The sequence below is a fragment of the Mirounga angustirostris genome, unplaced genomic scaffold (assembly GCF_029215605.1).
Source record: "Mirounga angustirostris isolate CCGP_5_RB_7025 unplaced genomic scaffold, mMirAng1.0.hap1 SCAF_13, whole genome shotgun sequence".
Taxonomy (NCBI): Eukaryota; Metazoa; Chordata; class Mammalia; order Carnivora; family Phocidae; genus Mirounga; species Mirounga angustirostris.
In genome coordinates, this window is record NW_026991721.1 from 13,481,647 (window position 1) to 13,489,622 (window position 7,976).

A 7,976-nucleotide genomic window follows, 5' to 3' on the forward strand; every position below is an offset into this window, starting at 1 on the left:
AGATAACGGCTTATTTGGATGAAGATAAATCAGGATTGCCACCACATCAACCCTGGTGTGATGCAGAAAAAATGTCAGGACACACTTTGTCACTGCAGCCAGAAATGCTTTGTCACATGAGGATTTTTCTCTCTCTGCCTGCACAAAGCATGAACTTTCATAAAAATTTAACAGTTTGGATTATGGAATTATCCAGAGTTGATTTCAAGAATGTACAGTTGACATGATTGACAAATCATTGAATTTGAAAGCCATCATTGACATATGTACCAAAAATCAAATGTAAAACTCCATTATTATGTGTAACTGACCAAATTAATTGAATAAACATTTAATAGCATTTTTTGTCCATAATGCAGAGATCTGGGTAGTCAAAGAAATGGATATTTTGGATTGTTTGGGATATTTCTGAAAGCATTCACATGACTGTTTTAATATGGTCCATGCCCAATAATGTAATGGGTTGTTGTTGTTTTTTTTTTCCCTCCTGACAGCAATATTAATCCCCAAAGAGAAACCTTCTTCCAGGTAAGGAAAGATATGATGGGGCACTAAATCAACAATGAACAACAAATTACTTGGCTGAATTATTAAAACAGTTTGTCCCCAAGGCTGTTTGTTCAAGATTAAACTCACTGAGGATTCATGCTCTTGAGAACTGAGGTTTTCCACATGATCCATATTTTCAGAGGATTCTCCTGGCCAATCACTTCAGGAGAATTAAGTGGGGGAAAAAAACAGCAATATAACAGCAAGGAGAAGGTCACTTACTAATAGCAAAGATATAAGGTTGCATGAATAAGAATTCTTTATTTTCAATTAATCAGCGTATATTTGAATTTCTCAAGTTGAAGAGGGTACTGGAGTGACGTAAAAAGCCTGTGTCTTTGTATATAAAAGACATACTTAATAAGAATAGCACAGGATTATTGGTAATCAATACACTGAAAGTTTCCATTTAACTCAGAGGGGGTAACACCCACATACAAAATTCCAGCTCAGAAGTTTGGCACAAAAGAAGAGAGTCTTTCTTAAAAAGAAATACAGGGGCGCCTGGATGGCTCAGTCGTTAAGCATCTGCCTTCGGCTCAGGTCATGATCCCAGGGTCCTGGGATCGAGCCCCGCATCGGGCTCCCTGCTCTGCGGGAGACCTGCTTCTCCCTCTCCCACTCCCCCTGCTTGTGTTCCCTCTCTCGCTGTGTCTCTCTCTGTCAAATAAATAAATAAACCTGAAACCTATTTAAAAAAAAAAGAAATACAGAAACAGGTGATTAGGATGTATGATTTGAAAGCAACTATTGCAAAGTAATATAAGGGAAAAAAAACATAAAGACTAAATCCAGAAATATTTGACATTTGATATTCAGATGTCTTTTATAAAATGTGTTAAATCTGAATCTCTCTACAAATGCTCTGAAAAACATACTATTTCTTTATTTATTTTATTTTATTTTATTATGTTATGTTAGTTACCATATAATACATCATTAGTTTTTGGTGTAGTGATCCACGATTCCTTGTTTTCATATAACACCCAGTGCTCCATGCAGTACGTGCCCTCCTTAATACCCATCACCAGGCTAACCCATCCCCCACACCCCTCCCCTCTAAAACCCTCAGTTTGTTTCTCAGAGTCCATAGTCTCTCGTGGTTCATATCTCCCTCTGATTTCCCCCCTGCATTTTTCCCTTCCTTCTCCTGATGTCCTCCATGCTATTCCTTATGTTCCACAAATAAGTGAAACCATATGATAATTGACTTTCTCTGCTTGACTTATTCCACTTAGCATAATCCCCTCCAGTCCCATCCAGGTTGATGTAAAAGTTAAGTATTCATCCTTTCTGATGGCTGAGTAATATTCCATTGTATATATGGACCACATCTTCTTTATCCATTCATCTGTTGAAGGGCATCTCGGCTCTTTCCACAGTTTGGCTATTGCGGACATTGCTGCTATGAACATTGGGGTGCATATGGCCCTTCTTTTCACTACATCTGTGTCTTTAAGGTAAATACCCAGGAGTGCAATTGTTAGGTCATAGGGTAGCTCTATTTTTAATTTTTTGAGGCACCTCCACACTGTTTTCCAAAGTGGCTGTACCAACTTGCATTCCCACCAACAGTGTAAGAGGGTTCCCCTTTCTCCACAACCTCTCCAACATTTGTTGTTTCTCGCCCTGCCCATTTTTGCCATTCTAACTAGTGTAAGGTGGTATCTCAATGTGGTTTTGATTTGAATTTCCCTGATGGCTAATGATGATGATCATTTTTTCATGTGTCTGTTAGCCATTTGTATGTCTTCTTCAGAGAAGTGTCTGTTCATGTCTTCTGCCCATTTTTTGACTTGATTATTTGTTTTTTGGGTGTTGAGTTTGAGAAGTTCTTTATAGATCTTGGATACCAGCCCTTTATCTGGAGTGTCATTTGCAAATATCTTCTCCCATTCTGTGGGTTGCCTCTTTGTTTTGTTGACTGTTTCCTTTGTTGTGCAGAAGCTTTTTATCTTGATGAAATCCCAAAAGTTCATCTTTGCTTTTGTTTCACTAGCTTTTGGAGATGTATCTTGAAAGAAGTTTCAGGGGCCGATGTCAAGGAGGTTACTGCCTATGTTATCCTCTAGGATTTTGATGGATTCCTGTCTCACATTGAGGTCTTTCATCCATTTTGAGTTTATCTTTGTGAATGGTGTTAGAGAATGGTCAAGTTTCATTCTTCTGCATGTGGCTATCCAATTTTTCCAGCACCATTTATTGAAGAGGCTGTCTTTTTTCCATTCCATATTTTTTCCTGCTTTGTCGAAGATTATTTGACCATAGGGTTGAGGGTCCATATCTGGGCTCACTATTCTGTTCCATTGGTCTATATGTCTGTTTTTGTGCCAGTACCATGCTGTCTTGGTGATCACTGCTTTGTAATATAGCTTGAAATAGGGCAACGTGATGCCCCCAGCTTTGTTTTTCTTTTTCAACATTTCCTTGGTGATTTGGGGTCTTTTCTGATTCCATACAAATTTGAGGATTGTTTGTTCCAGCACTTTGAAAAATGTCATTGGAATTTTGATTGGGATGGCATTGAAGGTATAGATTGCTTTGGGTAGCATAGACATTTTAACAATGTTTAGTCTTCTGATCCATTAGCATGGAATATTTTTCCATCTTTTTGTGTCTTCTTCAATTTCTTTCATGAGTGTTCTGTGGTTCCTAGAGTATAGATCCTTTACCTCTTTGGTTAAGATTATTCCGAGGTATCTTATGGTTTTTGGTGCTATTGTAAATGGAATCGTTTCTCTAATTTCTCTTTCTACAGTTGCGTTGTTAGTGTATAAGAAAGCAACTGATTTCTGTGCATTGATTTTGTATCCTGCCACATTACTGAATTGCTGTATGAGTTTTACTAATTTGGGGGTGGAGTCTTTTGGGTTTTCCATAAAGTATCATGTCATCTGAAAAAAAGAGACAGTTTGACTTCTTCTTTGCCAATTTGAATATGTTTTATTTCTTTTTGTTGTCTGATTGCTGTTGCTAGGACTTCTAGTACTATGTTGAACAATAGTGGTGAGAGTGGGCATCCTTGATGTGTTCCTGATCTTAAGGGAAAGGCTCTCAGCTTTTCCCCATTGAGGATGATATTCTCTGTGGGCTTTTCATAGATGGATTTTATGAATTTGAGGAATGTTCCCTCTATCCCTATACTCTGAAGAGTTTTAATCAGGAAAGGATGCTGAATTTTGTCAAATGCTTTTTCTGCATCAATTGAGAGGACCATATGGTCCTTCTCTCTCCTCTTATTACTGTGTTCTATCACATTAATTGATTTGCGAATGTTGAACCACTCTTGCATCCCGGGGATAAATCCCAATTGGTCGTGGTGGATGATCCTCTTAATGTATCGTTGGATCCTATTAGCTAGGATTTTGTTAAGGATTTTGGAATCCATATTCATCAGGGATATCAGTCTGAAATTCTCCTTTTTGATGGGGTCTTTGCCTGGTCTGGGGATTAAGGTAATGCTGGCCTCATAGAATGAGTTTGGAAGTTTTCCTTCTGTTTCTATTTTTTGAAACAGCTTCAGAAGAATAAGGATTTCTTCTTTGAATGTTTGGTAGAATTCCCCAGGGAATCCATCAGGCCCTGGACTCTTGTTTTTTGGGAGGTTTTTGATCACTGCTTCAATCTCGTTACTGGTTATTGGCCTATTCAGGTTGTCAATTTCTTCCTGTTTCAGTCTTGGCAGCTTATAGGTTTCCAGGAAGGCCTCCATTTCATCCAGATTGCTCCATTTATTGGCATATAGTTGTTGATAATAATTTCTAATAATTGTTTCTATTTCCTTGGTGTAGGTCATGATCTCTCCGCTTTCATTCATAATTTTATTATTTTGGGTCCTTTCTCTTTTCTTTTGGATAAGTCTGGCCAGTGGTTTATTGATCTTATTAATTCTTTCAAAGAACCAGCTTCTAGTTTCGTTGATCTGACCTACTGTGTTTCTGGTTTCTAATTCATTATCTCTGCTCTAATCTTAATTATTTCTCTTCTAATGCATGGCTTAGGCATTGTTATCCAGCAAGGCTGTCATTTAGAATGGATGGAGAGATGCAGAGCTTCCACGACTGGCAGAAACTGAAAGAGTATGTGACCACTAAGCCAGCCCTGCAAGAAATATTAAGGGGGGGTTCTATAAAAGGAGAAAGACCCCAAGAGTGATATACAACAGAAATTTATAGGGAAAATCTATAAAAACAATGTCTTCACAGGCAACATGATGCCAATTAATTCATATCTTTCATAATCACTCTCAATGTGAATGGCCTAAATGCTCCCATAAAATGGCACAGGGTTGCAGATTGGATAAAAAGACAGGACCCATCCATATGCTGTCTACAAGAGACTCATTTTGAACCTAAAGATACATCCAGACTGAAAGTGAAGGGATGGAGATCCATATTCCATGCCAGCGGACCTCAAAAGAAACCTGGGGTAGCAATTCTTATATCAGACAAATTAGATTTTAAACTAAAGTCTGTAGTTAGAGACACAGAAGGACACTATATCATTCTTAAAGGGTCTATCCAACAAGAAGATTGAACAATTGTAAATATCTATGCCCCCAACACGGGAGCAGCCATCTACATACGCCAACTGTTAACCAAAATAGTCATATTGATATCAATATGTCAATTGTAGGAGACCTCAATACTGCACTCTCAGCAATAGACAGATCATCTAAGCAGAAAACCAACCAAGAAACAAGAGCTTTGAATGATACACTGGACCAGGTGGGCCTCATAGATATATACAGAACACTCCACCTTAAAACAACAGAATACTCATTCTTCTCGAGCGCACATAGAACTTTCTCCAGAATAGACCACATACTGGGTCACAAATCAAGTCTCAACTGATACCAAAAGATTGAGATTATTCCCTGCATATTCTCAGACTACATGCTTTAAAACTGGAACTCAATCACAAGAAAAAATTTGGCAGAAATTCAAACACTTGGAAGCTAAAGACCACTCTGCTCAAGAATGTTTGGATCAACCAGGAAATCAAAGAAGAACTTAAACAATTCATGGAAACCAATGAGAATGAAAACACCTCAGTTCAAAACCTATGGGATACTGCAAAGGCAGTCCTAAGGGGGAAATACATAGCCATCCAAGCCTCACTCAAAAAAATAGAAAAATCCCGAATTCACCAACTAACTCTACACCTTAAAGAAATAGAGAAAAAGCAACAAATGGTGCCTTTGCCAATTTTTTAACCAGTGTCTTGTTTTGATTTGTTTTTTCCTATTTAGTTGTATATGTTCCTCATACATTTTGAATAGTAACCCCTTATAAAATATACGACTTGCAAATATTTTCTCCCATTCCACAGACTGCCTTTCCATTTGGTGCAGAAGCAGTCTGGATTTAGAACTTGAGATCCTGAACTTCAAGCTAATGTCAGGATGAATTGAGATCTTAACTGGCCTAATCTCTTCTGTGTCCTCCCTCTGGAAGCCCTGAACTGCCATTTTACAAGTCTGACATACTCACTGGAGAGACAGGCTACATGGAGAAGGAGAAGGAGCCAGAAGATCCCAGTCTTCCAGCCATCCCTGCCAAGGCACAGCTCACATGAGTAAAGTCATCTTAAACACTCCCTAATAGCCCCTAATCAGCTGAATACCAGAGAGGAACCTCAGTCCATGCCACATGGGACAGAAGAATTGTTCAGTCAAGTCCTCAACAAATCTATATGCAGTCAGATAAAGACTTGTGTATGGCAATATATAGCGCTGTGTGTAGACAGATACAGGCTTATGTGTGATGATACCAAATACTTATATATACACATATGCATTCATATGGGTAGTCAGATACTCACCCTTGTGTTGTCAGATACAGATCTCTGTGTGTCCACATATAGACACACATATGAAGTTGGATACAGACCTACAGATCATTGAATATGTACCTACATGTGGTTATACAGAGCTACGAGGTCAGATACAGATCTCTGTGGTTGGATACCTACTTGTGTATTGTCTAATGTAGGCCTATGAACAGTTGTATACAAACATACACCCATGCCTTTCAGGATTGTGCTGTAATTCATGCCAGCAAAAGACACAGAGCCCTTTCTGATCAGCTCATTGAAAATGTGAACAAACTGAGGGTTATGGAAGGGGAGGGGGGGTGGAGGAATGCGGTAACTGGGTGATGGGCATTAAGGAAGGCATGTGATGTGATGAGCACTGAGTGTTATATGCAACTGATAAATACATCTGAAACTAATGATGTACTATATGTTGACTAATTGAATTTAAATTAAAAAAAAGAAAATGTGAATCAAATGTAAATAAGACAAGCTGCTTTTTAATTAAGAAAACCAAAAGGCAAGATTTATGTACTCTATGGAAATGATTACAAAATTTTATTGAGACATTGATCAAGCCTTCACAATATATGTCTCATTCTGGATGGGAAAACAAGATATGAAAACATGCCATTTTCCTCAAAATCAATGTGGAGGGTCATGAAATTCTAAATATAGTTTTATGGGAAGGTTTCAAACTTCACAAAATAATCCCAAAGTTTATCAGGAAAAGTAAGTATTTAGAAATTGCAAGAGACTTGAATAGGCTGAGTAATTAAGGGAGATTATTCCTACAAGGTTTAATACACGTTAAAATCCTTGACTACTGACATAGAATGTTAGTGGTAGGGAAATACACCAAAGGAAAAGGAGGATCAGGGGGAGGAGGAGGTGAAGGGAGCAACAGAGGAGGAGGGGAAATGGGCCCCAAATCAAGCATATTAATTGTATAAAATTTGACATATTAAATTTTTTTTAAAATTTTAAGATTTTATTATTTGACAAAGAGAGACACAGCGAGAGAGGGAACACAAGCAGGGGGAGTGGGAGAGGGAGAAGCAGGATTCCCGTTGAGCAGGGAGCCTGATATGGGGCTTGATCCCAGGACCTTGGGACCATGACCTGAGCCAAAGGCAGACACTTAACCACTGAGCCACCCAGGTGCCCCAAATAGAAAAATTTTAAATTATTACTGAAATTAATAAACTTTGCAGATTATTTTTCTTGTTAGAGGAAAACAGACTTAGATATGTCCTCATCACAACAAAAATAAATCCTAGATCATTTAAAAAGAAAACTTTTGGGGGAGTTATTTTTTTAAAAAATATTAAAATTTATAAATTCACTGAATGACAGTAAATGACATTTTCCAAGTGATGTACTAGAAGAAATCAAAATGTAAAAGAACATTAAAAGATAACATCTTTATATAAAAACACCCATAATTATAACAAAACAACATATTGTAGCAAATATCAAAGAAGACTAAATATTTGTTGCAAATACACACATTTAATGAAGAAAAGACTCAAAATTCTCACTCCAGTAATTCAAGAATTTGAGAATGCAAGTAACTGTCAAAGTTCATGGAATGGATTTTATGTCCCAGACAT